The sequence below is a fragment of the Lissotriton helveticus genome, chromosome 9, assembly GCF_964261635.1.
Source record: "Lissotriton helveticus chromosome 9, aLisHel1.1, whole genome shotgun sequence".
Taxonomy (NCBI): Eukaryota; Metazoa; Chordata; class Amphibia; order Caudata; family Salamandridae; genus Lissotriton; species Lissotriton helveticus.
The window spans coordinates 1,268,809,998-1,268,825,398 of record NC_136070.1 but is presented as its reverse complement, the minus strand read 5'-3'; the positions used below and the strand labels follow the sequence as shown (position 1 = coordinate 1,268,825,398).

General features: G+C 45.9%; 1 protein-coding gene across 1 annotated transcript in view; it reads right to left on the bottom strand.

Annotated features, from left to right (window-relative positions):
* KLHDC8B (kelch domain containing 8B) overlaps nt 1-15,401 on the bottom strand; it is an 840,178-nt gene that overhangs the window by 662,210 nt on the left and 162,567 nt on the right. The gene's annotated exons all lie outside the window — the stretch shown is intronic.

Below are 15,401 nucleotides of genomic sequence, written 5' to 3'. Positions count from 1 at the left end.
GTCGAGGGTGATGAACATCCCTTGAACCTGAAAAACAGTAAGTGCAGATACTCTGGTAAAGTGCTTGACTTATGCTGAATGTTGACTATCATTGGCGACGAGGCTAAATAAATAATGGTTGAACCTCTGTTCATCAATAAAGAATGTTATGTCATGAACTTGGAAAAAATTAAATAGTTACAACACGGATAAAAGAAATCGTTACTGTGTCCTAGATCAATATTGGCACCTGACACTTATTTCATTGTGGCAGTATTCTTTACGGTTTATGCTTAGATTACTGTTAAATAGTAAATTATCTGGCACACCAATTACAGCCTGAAAGATGTTATTAACAGAATAAAAATGAAAAGTCTGTGAATCACAGAGTCAGCCTGACAGAGATTTCGCTCGCACAGCTGCACACGTAAATACACTAATGCTCATATGTTTCGTATAGGGTCATGTGATAAATTCGTAAAAAAATACAAGACGGTGTCTAGTCTACTCTGAGCTCCTGAGAACAAGTATTGTATTTATTGTAATTGCATTTATATAGCGCTTACTACCCCATACGAGGCGTCAAAGCGCTTTTTCGGCGAGTAGCACGCTACTCCGGTACCCATAGAGAATTAGTGCTGAATTAGTATAGTGAAACATGCAAGTACATTTTAAGTGGTGGATAGGTTAGTCAGTTATTTGGATTCGGAAAGATACCAGAAGGATAGAGGAGGACAAAGGTTTGTATTTATATAGCGCTTGTTGACGCCCGCTATTCAGGAAGCCTATAAAGGATTAGTGGTGAATTAATATGGTGAAATATGAAGTAATTTATTAGTCTGTTACTTGGAGTGAGAATGATAGCGAAGGGATACAAGGGGAAGAGAGATTTGCATTCATATAGCACGTGTTACCCCTGATGGGCGTTGAGGCGCTATTCTGGCGAGTAGTATGCCACTCTGGAACCCATAAAGGATTAGTGTTGAAAATTAGTGTAGTATAAATATGAAGTAATTTGAGTAGTAGAAATGTTATTCAGTTATTTGGGCAGTATATTAGTATAGTTTAATATGGAATTTGAGAAGTGAACATGTTAGTCTGTTAATTTTGATTGAAAAGGATAGTGGAGGGATAAAAGAGTGAAGGATTTTTTATTTTAGGTTTTAGCAGTAGGAAGAGGCTTTTGGATGAGTAAAAAGGAGTTTTGAAGGGGAGGAGTCAGAGGGAAGTGTTTAGAAGGGTTTCTCATTTAGCAATACCCAGCCCACACCATCCACATCCACAAACAGAGCAACACACTCACACCAAATGTACACCATACACAAAACTATGCACAGATTAATGTACCAGCATGCACCACTAACCCAACCAAACCACATCTACACACCCTACTATCCCAACTACCACACATATCCGAAGTGAACAGCAATGTACAAACATTTCAGCAGAGCAAGCATGCATTAGTTTTCTCTGCTCAGAATCCAAGTGTTGGGGGAAGGGAATAACATCAGAGGCAGGCCCTTCCTATGAGCAGTGCTGGTGTGAGCAAGAAACATGGCAGGAGCAAGGTATATCTAACATGAATGCAATGATTCCTACTCCACTTTAGGGGTCACTGCGAAGCTGTCTGCGGCCACTGGACCCAGGCCAGTGAATTAAAGGGGCGAGCCTTAAATTAACAAGGTGGCATCGAAATCAGGGGTGGGTCAAGGGGAAGCAGACAGACACGTCAGCTGTGGATAAAGGGCGGCACAGCGACCATTCTGGAACAGAGGCCTCTCTTTAAATGCATGGAAATGCTCTGGCATTTTTAAAGTAGATGTTATTAGATTTTTATAGTTAAACATGTAATCAGATCTTAGATTACAGTCAGGGAGGGAAACAACAAATGAGTACAGTGTTGCTTAAAATGAAATACAGGTGTATATCATTTCAGGTGGATCGGGTTTATAAAGGTAAAAGTTTCGGTCACATCGTAGCAACAAACAGGAATATGAAAAAATCTGACAATTCCCCTGTAATTCTACCCAGTTCCCACCGACTCCACGACAGCCCTAGCACAGCCATGCCCCCTGGTGCTTTGAGGATTCTACATTAGTAAATGAACATAATAAACAATGTAATCTATAGTTAAATGGGGATCGGGGCGGGGGGGGGGGGGTCTGTTCACATCTTTGATGGACTCTGAATTCTAGGAGCAGCGAATCCCAACACAGTGCAATTAGCCATTTAAACAGACCCTCTCTGACTCACAGCCCCCTCCTTGACTCACAGACCCCTTCCTGACTCACAGACTCCTCCCTGACTCACAGCCCCCTCCCTGACTCACAGACCACTCCTCCCTGACTCACAGACCCCTACCTGACTCACAGACCCCTCCATGACTCACAGACCCCTCCCTGACTCACAGACCCCTCCTCCCTGATCACAGACGCCTCCCTGACTCACAGACCCCTCCCTGACTCACAGACTCCTCCCTGATGACAGACCCTCCTCCCTGACTTACAGACTCCTCCCTGATCACAGACCCCTCCTCCCTGATCACGTACCCCTCCCTGACTCACAGATTCCTCCCTGACTCACTGACCCCTCCTCCCTGACTCAGTCACAGACCCCTCCCTGACTCACAGACCCCTCCCTGACTCAGACTCCTCCCTCATGACAGACCCTCCTCCCTGACTCACAGACTCCTCCCTGATCACAGATCCCTCCCTGACTCACAGACTCCTCCCTGATCACAGATCCCTCCCTGACTCACAGACTCCTCCCTGATCACAGATCCCTCCCTGACTCACAGACTCCTCCCTGATCATGTACCCCTCCCTGACTCACAGATTCCTCCCTGACTCACAGACCCCTCCTCCCTGACTCACAGACCCTCACAGGCTCCTCCCTGACTCACAGACTCCTCCCTGATCACATACCCCTCCCTGACTCACAGATTCCTCCCTGACTCACTGACCCCTCCTCCCTGACTCACAGACTCCTCCTCCCTGACTCACAGACTCCTCCCTGACTCACAGACCCCTCCTCCCTGACTCACATACCCCTCTCGGATCACAGACTCCTCCCTTCAGGGAGCCGTGCTCTCAGCCTGCGCTTTCTTCACGACTTCCTCCATGCTCCAACAAGGGCGGCTCAGAGAACTTCCAACGCAAGGATGTGTCTCCCTTGGTTACCATTAAGGCCAAGTCTATGATTCTTGTTGAGAGTATGTTTATTTATCAGGCGACAACATCTACCCAATCTACAAGAGTGTAGTTGTTCTACGTCTGTGCACTCCATGACGTGGGCTATGTCAGACTGTCCTACTGCCTCTTCAGATCTGCATAAGCCAGGCTACCTTTCCAACAATCCAAGGCAGTCCACAGAAGCAGTGGTGTGTGGTACCTGGCTAGAGAGTATAATTCTCTGGCTTGGATCTGCCGCCAAGTGGGCCCTGTTTCACGAAGATGATGGCCAGTTATCCAGGAGACCGGCCACTGGAGTTGTGCTGACAGATAATATCCCAAGAATTCAGGTGCCCCCAGGTCACCCACCAGAAATTGGGAGTTTCAATTTTGATCCCACACCAGTCACAGAGGGCAGAATCTAGATCGCAATAGTTTTTGCCGTAATCGACAAGCAGAGGTTAACAAAATAATAAAGGAGATTGGGAAGTATCACCATTTTAGACACAGCAACTCGGCCATTAATGGCAACGGGCCCGATTCACAGAACTAACTTAAGACAAATGAGTGAATACCGAAATGAGTAAGTGCCTTCTGTGAATACCAAAATGAGTAAGTGCCTTCTGTGAATACCGAAATGGTAGTAAGTTTAGGATTTTGTCTTAAGTTAGTTCTGTGAATCGGGCCCAACGTAATCCAAAACGAGATACGTGATTTTATGGATCTAATTGTTTTCCCACGGTGCCACCCAGAAGGTTGGATTGTGAGTCATACACACAAAGAACAGAAAGTGAGAGGGGCCTAAGTCAACTCCTCATTTCACAAGCGAGCTACTCGTCGAAGAAGTTTATGCAATGGGTAAATATGAGATTTATCTCTCTGGCCAGATAATAATCCAAAGTCATGTAAAGTCTTTGCTAACAATTCTAGGCCGGTGTCAATAACTCTCAGATAGAGAATCACATCTTCTGAATGTAAGGACACTGTGGGCCTGGTTCACAGAACTAACTTATGACAAAATCCTAAACTTACTACTTTTGGTATTCACAGAAGTTAGGATTTTGTCTTAAGTTTGTCTTAAGACAGACTTAAGACAGACTTAAGACAAAATCCTAACTTAAGTCTGTCTTAAGTCTGTCTTAAGACAAACTTAAGACAAAATCCTAACTTCTGTGAATACCAAAAGTAGTACGTTTAGGATTTTGTCTTAATTTAGTTCTGCGAATCGGGCCCTGTGTGAATTTCTCTGTGCGGTGGGATACCCCAAAAAGTGCCCTGGACTTGTAATCTTGACACCAAGGGCTCACAGGTCAGAGTAAACACCTGTTGGAAAGGGGACATCCCTACCTTGTGTCTTTGGCCGCAGCACAGGAATATGAGTTGTCGTGCCCCCTTTTGGCTCTGGCCGTTGGTATAGCACATATAAGCTTAATCCATTGGTTCATGTGGAGATCAAACTGAAACTCTTCTAGGACACCGATGCAAGTGCCCCTGACCGCTACCTTAAACTCCTCCCATTCTAGAAGTGGAGTAGTGGACACGCACTTGTATGAAAAGTAATGTACCAATGTTTCCTGCAGTGGTTCCCTGACCACAGTATTTTCTAGTGACTTAGGTTGCAGCCTCCAGGTTAGAATTGGGGTGTGACCCACTTCAAGTGGGTTGTACTCAGAGAATATCTTACCTAGGTAAGTGGCATGAAATATATAAAGTTGTAGACTTTGGGAGCATACCACTTGGCTGAGTCCAACATGCAAACCATGCAAGAGTATTCTCTATATTGTCCATTCCAGGCACGCCAAGCTTCTGCTAGCGACCAGTCCTGTATCCAGGAAGCACGCTCAGCTGTTCCAAGGAGGAGGGTGGGGATAGCGGACAAGGGCAACATCAGATGCACTATTAAAATCTCTACCCAGTACGAGTGGAGTGTCAACCCAATCGGCCAGTTTGCACATAGCAAGGTTATAATTGGGGCTGATTGGAGTTTGGTATGCCCTGGTACTTAATAACATGCTTAGTACATATCTCTATACAGTTCTTGGCACTCCAATGTGTTGGCAGATATGGCAACTGAGGCACAGGGATTTGAATCAATTTGCACACGATTATAAAACATATTAGAACATTGGAATGTTGGGACCTCTATTGTAGACAATGGAGTGCTCCCTGCTTCTACGGGCCGGTAAAGGCCCGCAGAGCAACATTCCAATGTTTTGCAAAGGCCTCTCGGAGATCAAGGGGATTTAAATCCCCTTGAGCTTCGAGAGGCCTTTGTGTTATTTGTTAGAACTTTCAGCCCTATAGTGGCAAAATGTTCTAATAACCTTATAGCCCTTCGTAGCATGGCTATACCGGCTATTAAAGTCCCTCACCCGTGTCAAATTTCCTCGCCTTTGGCTCGGGCCTTTAACACAGGAGCGGGCCTTTAATAGCCAGTATAGCCCGCTACGGCGGGCCATAAGGCTATAGTGTATAAGGGAAGCCAAATTAGAGCCTCCTGGATGCAAAGTTGGCAAGTGGGTCCCCAGACCACAGCTCTCTTTCAATCATGTAAGTTGTTTTTGTTGTCGCTGGCCCCCTGTAGCGGGTATCACACCTTGTCCCTTCTCTGCAGGCAGGACGAAGCTGAAACTGTGTGTTTCTCCTCAATAATTCAAGTGCAGAAATGTCTGTGCCTCTCTCAGCACAACCTCCTCTTGAATTATTGAATGTCAGCCATGCTCCCTGCTGCTTCTCAGCCCATGATCCCTCTAGTGAGGCGGATACAGCGTTGGACGGATACCCAGGGATTGATCCGGAGAGCCTTCAGGTGAAGATCTGCTATCGGGGCACCTGGGCGAGCAAAAGATACATCAGAGTAGCCATCCCACGGAAAGGGCTTTTTTCACACCTATTGGTTTTGATCAACATATAGTAGCGAATAGGATTTTACCACGTGGTATTGTGGGGGATTTCAATAAAGAATTGAAAGTGGATCAGACCATTAGGAACAGGGTATTTTCTGGTTCATACATCACATCCAATTGAAGAAGAGTACAGCAGTTCTAAAGCAAATTCTAGATTCACCAGATACAATTGTGTGATCTTGGTCAACTTTATATAGCAACCTGTGATACATTATGGGTGTGAATTCACCAAAGTAGCGGTCATAGTGGGAATGACATGACTCACCCTTTGACTCTCAATGAACTCCAAGGGTTGACCCCATGTGCAACCTTTAGCCCCTGGAGAGGCTCCTATGTACTTCTGGAAAAGTAGTGTAGCCACACATGTAATGGGATGACCTGTCACTCCACCTTCAAGCGGCAATCAAGAACGACTCCCTCTCCTTTGAGCGGGATGCTGCCCATAATTACATCTGAATCTACTACACCTTGAGTCATGGCGAGTTGCATCACCCAGATCTCCTACAGCACAACAACTAGCACTCATACCTGTCCTTATAGGGCTCTGTAGCTCCCTTCCTTACAGCTGGCGTCTGCTGACTGCCCTCCCCTCTTTTTACCCCTACTGACTATCTGTGACAGTAGTAGTCCACAGGGGCAGCTGCAGCGGGAGAAAAGTGGTGGGGCAGCGGGGGCAGGTGGGAAGACGGATAGAAAAAAAGAAACAACCTCTTACCTGCCGGCTGCCACCGCCTCTCCTCCATCCTCTTCTGACTCCCGGCAGCACACAGGCTCCCAGACTCCCCTAAGCCAATCACGACGCTGCTGTCATGTTGGTAATACTGACAGCATAACAGCAGCATTGTGATTGTTCTGAGCGATCTAACACGCCGCTCAGACAGGGCCTGGGACTGTTCTCCACCCTGCTGTGCAGCACAGCCGAACGGAGAAATGCTAAGTGCGCATGACAGTTTGCCCGTCCTAAGACGTGTGGCAAATCTGTCATGCACCCTTATGGTGCCCACCACTCCTCCTCCCTGCTCATCGCATCCCACCCCTCCCTCGATATTGCAAAGGAAAGAACATGCTTTCCTTAAGGTAAATACAAACTCAATGCTGACAGCAGTGTCGTGATTGGTCTGAGTGACTTGGTTTGCCACACAGACAGTACCTGGGAGACTGGGACTGTTCTGTGTCCGGCTGTTCAGCACAGCCGAGTGGAGAAATGCTAAATGAGCATGACGGTTTGGACATCCTAAGACGGCCGGCCAAACCATAATGCACACTTATGGTGCCCACCTCTCCTCCTCCCTGCTCGTCGCGTCACGACAGCCCCGCCCTGCCCTAGATATCGCAAAGGACGGAAGACACTTTCCTTAAGGTAAATACATACTCAGTACTGAAAAATAAAATGATAAAAACACTTTGGGATAGATGTAGGTGGGCTAATACCGGTCAGTAACGGACGAAAATCGGTAAATTTCCCGTTACCGCCTGGTATTTAGCCCTTTGCAATGTAGGAGGTTGGATTTAAGGATTCGGTAAAATACCGATTTGTTATTTTAAGGAATCGATAAAATACCGATTCCTTAATTTAAGGAATCGGTAAATTACCGAATCCTTAAATCCTATGTAGGGAGCACTCAAGTGAGTGCATTTTTGGTTTCAGGATTCGTCATTTACCACCAACTACAAGTTGGTGGTAAATACCGAATACCTTTAAAAAAGCAATTTTGTGCTTTTTTAAAAGTGCCATGTGGCAGACATACATGCACGATTCAGGGGTGCAACAGGGTGTCAATGTGACACCCTGCCACCCTTGAATATGCTCCCCCTATTACCGATTCGGTATTTACCAAATCGGTAATAGTGAGTGGCTTCCCATCCATTCCTATGGGCCTCCAGGCCCAATGGAATGAATGGGAAGGTATTCCTTATTACCGATTCGGTAAATACCGAATCGGTAATAACGAATATTACCGAGTTGGTAAAATTTACCAATTGTTTACCTACATTCTATTTACCGATTCTTAAATACCAAATCGGTAAAATTCGGTATTTAGGAATCGGTAAATAGACATTACCTACATCTAGCCCTTTGTTATAAATCATTTTATTTTTCATTTCTGCACTGCTCAGAGAGTAGTGGGAGACGCTCCCCTGCCTTAACGGAGAAGCCACCACTGACTAATGTCTGTACCCAGGATAGCTGCCTGATGCTTTACTTAAGATTATCGGTACAAGTCGCCATGCTGTAAACTTGAATCGCAAATGGAAAATGTAATCAATATTTTATTTTATGAAGAAATGAGTGGAGCATGGCTGTTGGAGAGTTGTTTTTCTTTTCCTGGCCTTGACTTCAAAACACTCCCAAGCGCCTCCTCAGATCAACCAGCCACGCCCTCGCCGCCGTCCCCCGCATCCGAAGAGCGACAACAGGAGGAAGGTCCTTCTCCTACCTGGCCGCCAAGACCTGGAACTCCCTCCCGACCGACCTGCGCCTGACCCAAGACCACCTCTCCTTCAGGAAGAAGCTCAAGACCTGGCTGTTCGAGCAGTAGCGGCACCCCCCCCCCCCACCCAGCGCCTTGAGACCCTACGGGTGAGTAGTGCGCTCTACAAATGACCTGATTGATTGAAATAAGGGCAGTGCCTGGAGCAAGAGAAAGGAAGCAGACCCTCCCTGCCTTCCACTACATGTGGCTGTTGTGTTCCCTTAAGTGACAATCCGTGACAATGTACTTTCCTTATATTGCAATTTCCTTCCCAGTTCTTCTGCCTGGGATCTTTTTTTCTGAAACCTAGTGAAGAAGGTTTATCTAGTCTAGTCCTGGGTGCAGGGAGGTGAAACTTTATGTTAAGATGAGCCGCAGTACACACTGTCTTGGAAACTGGCCTGGGTGGAGTTATTGCAGCAATTCCAGCAATTTTGAGTTACTCTTTGATAGGGACTTATTGATAATTGCGTGATTACTCCTGGATGCATAATTCAGTGTAATTTGGGGGGGACAAAATTCTACTGTGAGAATTTAGGGTTAGATGTAGGTAAATCATTTTTACCGATTCTAAAATACCGAATTTTACCGATTCGGTATTTTAGAATCGGTAAATCGGTAAATTCCTTTGGGCCCATAGGAATGAAAGTCAATTACCGAATCGGTAAATACCGATTCGGTAAATACCGAAAAAATCAAGGGTGGCAATGTGTCACTTTGACACCCTGTTGCACCCCTGATTAGTGCTTGTGTGCCATGTCGCACACATACATGCCCTAAGGGCATGTATGCGTGCCACGTGGCACAGGTGTAAATGCACATATTTGCATTTACATAGGAATTCATTATTTACCACCAACTAATAGTTGGTGGTAAATAACGAATCCTGAAAGCACTGAGCATTGTTTACAGTGCTACCTACATATCAAAATGCAGATTCTGTAATTTTTCCGAATCGGTAATTTTACTGAATCGGTAAATTTACCGATTCGGTAAATTACCGATTCGGTAAAGTTACCAAATCTGCATTTTTTAATGCCCCTACATCTCAGTATCCAAATACCAGTCGGTAACGGCCGAAAATCTGTATTTTCGTCCGTTACCGACCGGTATTTGGATACCTACAACTGGCCCTTAGTTAGCTAGGTGTGTTCTGCTGCATTTAGTGCTGTTTCTTAAAGCAAACTGCATCCCAGTCCCCATTTTGGACACAAGGGTGGATTTTGAGTCAAGAAAATAGTGCTAAATGCCGGGTGTAAGTTGGGGGAAAATCCTACCCCAACATCACATTTAGCTGCTCGCACTCCCTATTCATGTTCTCTTGCATTTAGCTATATTTCTTAACACAAAAAGCATTCGCCTGTCCATTTTGGATGTAAAGGGGTATTTTTGCCCTAAGAAATACCACTATACGAGGAATCTTACAGAAATCTTTGGAAATTCTGTGTGATTACGCTGCATGGAATTACGCGGGATTCACTCACCCTTACTCAGAAGCACCCTGCCTCTGGTATGTTGAACACTCCTGCGTTGGGACAGTTCCCAGACTCTGCAGCCATGAATGAGTCCAGCAGAGTACAGCTGAACGTTCTCAGAGTAGCTTTTAGTGCATATTATAATGGAATGTATTGCTTGTGATGAACGTGGCAGACATTTTGAAGTGTGTAGCATGTGTGCCTGGTGCTAGGACATAAAAGGTGCTGTTGTGTACTAAGATCAGATGCACAGATCTGGGCGGAGCTTTCCTCGCGCAGTAGCTCTCCTGGGTGACGTGGCTCGCGGGGCCGGCACTTAGGGTGACCACTGGGGCCTTCCCTTGACCGAAGAATAACCAAAACTACGAATTAGGGCCATAAAGTTGGCCTAACGGCTAAGGCGCTCGACCTTGGACCTGGGGATCTGGGTTTGAGTCTTGATAACGACGCCAAAACCTCCTGTGATTCTGAGCAAATCACTTGATCTCCCCGTGCCTAACAAAAAAGAATGTGTGTCCTCATGCAGGCCCGGACTGGCCATAGCGGGCACCAGGCAATCCCCCGGTGTGCCGCACTGGTGGGGACCGGTTTTGGGCCCCTGGGGGCCGATTTTGGTACAGGGCCGATTTAGCTGCAAAATTGGCCCTGTACCAAAATCGGCCGAAAACCGGCCCCGGCAAAGAGCTCGGCGGCACCTCCAACCCCTCGAGTGGGGAGGGGGGCCGGCCGAGGACTTTGCCAGGGCCGGTTGTGGTTCCCAGTCCGGCCCTGTCCTCATGTAACGTAACTGGTGCTATGTAAAGCGCTCTGATACCTGATTGAGTTCGGGTCAAGTTCGCGCTATATAAAACTCTGGAAAAAAAAAAGGGGTGGTGAAGGGCATCCAAGCTCAGGATCCCCCATTACAAGACCTTCTAAGAAATTAAACATACTGGACGAATAACGTGAAAGGTAGTGGCAGTAGTACAGTTGTAGTTGCAGCTGTTGAAGTTGTAGTAGTAGAGCTAATAGTAGATGCCGGACTAGGTGTGTTAGTTATAGTAGTAGTAGGAGAAGTAGTACTATCAGCAGTAGCAGCAGACGTAGTATTAGTTGAATTAGTAGTAGTAAGAGGAGTAGGAGAGGTGTTAATGGTAGCAGTAGTTAAACCATAGTATTCATATTAGTAGTATTAGTAGTTGAAGTAGTAGGTGATGCATCAGTAGTAAAAGTAGTAATCAATGTACTAGGACTACTATAGTGGCTACAGTAGTATAGCAATAGTAATCATAGTAGTTCTGGTAGTAGTTGTGGTAGCTGTGGTAATAGTAGTAGCTCTAGTAGTCAATATAATAGTAGTAATTGTAGTGCTTGTAATAGTAGTAGGTATAGTAGTAGTAGTATTGGTAATAGCAGTAGTTTATGTAGTGATCACAGCAGCAGTAGTAATGGCTCCAGTAGTTTTAGCAGGTGTTCTTGTACTTGTAGTAGTAGTTGTTATGATAGTAGTAGTTGTAGTAACAGTACCAGTAGTAGTAGTAGTAGTAGTAGTAGTAGTAGTAGTAGTAGAAGTAGTTGTATTACTGGTTCTAGTAGTAATAGTAGGAGTTGTAGTAGTATTTCATTAATAGTAGTGGCTGTAGTTGTAGTTGTATTTGTACTAGTAGCTGTAGCAGTAGTGATAGTAGTAGTAGTAGTGGATATAGTTGTATTAGTAGTAGGTGTAGTAGTATCCATATTGGTAATAGCAGTAGTTTATGTAGTAACCACGGAAGCAGTAGTAATTGCTGTAGTAGGTGTATTAATATTAGAAGTTGTTCTTGTATTTGTAGTAGTACTTGTAGTCACAGTACCACTAGTACTAGTAGTAGTAGAAGTAGTTGTATTACTGGTTGTAGTAGTAATAGTAGGAGTTGTAGTAGTAGTTTCATTAATAGTAGTGGCTGTAGTTGTAGTAGTGGTAGTAGTAGTAGTCATCCTAAAATATACCTCCTGGCAACGAGACAGAAGAGGGCTACATCAGTGTGGATGTTCTTCACGAGAGCTGGGTCGCCAGTGATGCTTAGGACAAGTCTGAGAAGGCAGAAGGAAGGGCCGGAGGTTCTGCTAGCAGCTACCACATTAAGAAAACCTTTAAGAATTAGATTTTGGGACAAAAACTCTCACCTGAAACATGTGTGTGTGTCAATCGAGGTGCCTGCTTGAAACAGTCAATGCGATGAAACTGCCTCTCGAAAAGGATTCCCTTGCTCGCTATGCCACTGGATCCAAGCTGAAGACATGCATCACTTTCCCTGCGCCACCCGGAGACACCCTAGCGCCACCATGGATGTGCCGTATTAACAATACGGCGCACCATGGCACAAGGATTGACAGATGCGTCAGAAATTCTGACGCACCTGTTGGCGCAAAAGTCACGCATTTCTGGAGTCATGTCGCAAGCACGATGCAACTCCAGCAATGCAGGGGGAGGCCTGTCCTCATTGTGCTGCGTCACTCCTTATGCCTGCTCCAAGCAGGCGTAAGGTTTTGACGCAGTGGCGTCCTAGAAAGGGCACTGTGAAATCTTGTAGATTGTACTACGTCACTTCTATGAGGCTTTTTTGCGTGGGAACGCCCACCCTTCATACATTATACCTGATGCAGGTATAATGTGACCCAGGGCTTTACAACATGACGCATCTCCCTAGATGCGTCATGTTGGAAATGAGTTGAAATGGGCTGTGTTTTTATGCCCCCGCTGCATCACAAAAAGTGACGCAACGGGGTGCAAACATTACCCAAGGCCACTGTATTTAGGATATGGGCTTGCAAAAACACCCATCTTTGTAGTTGGTTCCTGTTGCTGCCCTTTAGAAATGCTGTTTTTTCATTGGTGAATACACTTTGTAGTCCCTCCTTTTGGAATTTTGTATCCTCCCATGAGGACCGGCCCTCTTACATGTGTTCTTACTGTTCAGGTTATTTATACTTGCAGAGAACTTTTTTGCTTCTTGTTAACTGTTCTATTTACTTGTGTCCCATTATTTGCTTGTGTCTCTTTATCTCTGTGCCTCCCCGTCACCCCTCCCACAACACTACTTTGGCTGCTTCATATCCCGTAATCTCCCCATGCCTCCCCCTCACAATAATGCTCAGAGTTCGCACCACCACTCGGAGCCCACTGCGGAAATTAAGCAATCAGCCCATTATCACAGGATGTTGAGTCGATGTTGAGCCAACACCAGACTCGAACTGGGATCTCCAGCTCACCAGTGGGCAGCTCTCACTGGTGTGGCACGTCCTTTGGCTACTCATGCTGCAGGGTGCAGTACCATATGGGCCCAGCGGACTTGCAGTGAAAGCCTGTTGTACTGCACCCTCACAACACTGCTTGTTTTAACGTGGAGTCGGAACCGCCATTTTCACTCTCAGTGTTCTTATTTTATTAGGTGGCGAGGGCACATCTATTGCATAGTTTAAAAGGGTGTAATTTATAATGATAATAGCTCAAGCTCCAATAAATGAAAAATCTATTGCATTTCCAATGCTTGTTATCACACGAGACCGAGCAAAATGCAGTTACTCACACAGAAGACAGCCAGTGGCTGAAATGGGCTGACCTATTGGCCTATGTTCTAGGCTGTGGTGATTGGAAACAAAATGTGATTGACACTTGACCAGCTCAATGAATGAAAAAGGTTGGTCACACCCCTAAATGTTTATCTATATATACTTTTTATTATGATCATATTGGAAAACAGGAGGCTGGTGAGTCAGCCAAAGCTGTTTATAGGGCAGCCCTAAAGAAGCTTAATCTGGGGCATATCAGCAACAGCCGGCGATAATTATCGCTAAGCGCTTTTAGCGCAAGGATAATTATCACCGGCTATCGCTGGATTTTATCGCTGAGATAGCGCGCTATCAGCGACGCTTATCTCCAAAGCAATAAAAATCCAAGCGATAGCTAATGAATGTGCGATTATGGCTGGAAATCCAGCGATATTCCTACAGCCATTGGCGATAGCTTGGTGATAGGCCAGGGCAGACTTAGCCATAATATCCACCTTCCATTGGATATAATGCCTAAGTCAGATTAAAAGCAGGCGTAAGAAAAGTAGCGATAAGCGCGGTTAGCTCTACTTTTCTTATCACTCTGCAGGTTATCATGAAGCTAAATAATTGGAGAAATGTCGTTTAGTGACATTTCTCACGTTATTCTGGGAAGGAACGCCCACTTTGCATCTCATTAGAGATGCAAGCTGGGCATTCAGGAAACAGGCGCTGAGGCATGGATTCACGCAATAGCTGATATTGCGATATAATTATCGCCGCTTTTCGTCCGAAACCGTATGCTAAAGTGCAAGGGCAGTTAGTGATGCTGAAGTGAACATTGCGAGGATGAAGCAGAATGGCTCCAGTGGGCCTTCTTTGTCCTAAGTGGCGGAAGGATTGGAAGCCCCCCTCCCCTCCTGTTCCCCCCACACCCCGCTTGCTGCTGCCCATCAGCTCCTGCTGGTAAGTGCTGTCGAAGACGAGTGCCAGCAGAAGGCATGTGATAAACCGAGCTCATAAATCATACATTATTGGAGACTGAAAGGGTTCCATCTCGTTTATTTTAACCATGTCCCGATTATGGGTTTTAGCACTTTAAGAGCCGAGTGATATATAATTTATAAAATGAGAATATGAAATATGAATGGGATCTAAAACCTGGAGTTCCTCCGAACCCTCTGCCAGCTGCCAAGGAGAGCCCACCTCCAGAGAGAAGGCCTCTGCCTTCCCTGTCCACCTCCCCTCCTGGGCTCAGGCTTCCGGAAGTACCCCTGGCCCCGGGAGCACGTGGGAAGCACCTGAGCATGGCACCGGGCACACACCAGCCTGCTCTCGGGGTCCTCTGTACAAGACCTTAAGAGAATGTATCACTTCCGGGTCACTCCAAACTCGGCTACAGGAGCTGCATTCCCACCGGAGTACCGGAAATACATCTCACTCTGAAAGCTGCATCTTGTCTGATCTCTGGCACTAACCGCTTCCACCACATCACTCCTGTGTTCACGCCACTCACTGGCTGCTGATGGGAGCTAGGGCCATATTCCAAATGCCAGCCTGCCATTCTCACAGTGCAGGGGGGCTGCTGACAAGAATAGGGGAAGGACTGGGTCGTGGCTGCCACCCTTGCTCTGAAAGAAAAACCCTAGAGTCCAGGACACTGGGGAAATGCCAAAGTGACAGAATGGGCGGTCTAGAGCCGCCATCTAGGGCACAAAATCCTGCATTCTCTCCTTCCTCACTACTTCTCTTATAAACACAGGGGCCGATTCACAGAACTAATCTGAGACAAAATCCTAAATTTACAAATTTTGGTATTCACAGAAGGCATTTAGTAGTCTTAAATTAGGATTTAGTCAAGTTAGGATTTCGTCTTAATACAAACTT